A 360-nucleotide genomic window follows, 5' to 3' on the forward strand; every position below is an offset into this window, starting at 1 on the left:
GTGTGTGTGTGTGTGTGTGTGTGTGTGTGTGTGTGTGTGTGTGTGTGTGTGTGTGTGTGTGTGGATGTTTGTACGTGTGTGTGCATGGATTATGTAACACTGACGTCGATGATGTCACGACATCCTGTGATCTCACTAACGTCACATCATGACAGAGACGAGTTAGTGGATCAGACACTTTGAGAACTGCAGGAGGTCAGAGGTCAGAGGTCGTAGAGGCTGCAGTCACTCAGATAACCACTCTGTAGCTTCAGAGTGAACAACATGTCCAACTTACAACAGCAGAGACCACATCAGGTTCCACTTCCTGTCACCAAGACCAGAAACCTGTTGTTATGGTTACAATATTAAACACGTGGA

Source organism: Seriola lalandi, unplaced genomic scaffold, assembly GCF_002814215.2.
Source record: "Seriola lalandi dorsalis isolate HSWRI2012SDOR001 ecotype SW California unplaced genomic scaffold, Sedor1 jcf7180002054222, whole genome shotgun sequence".
NCBI lineage: Eukaryota > Metazoa > Chordata > Actinopteri > Carangiformes > Carangidae > Seriola > Seriola lalandi.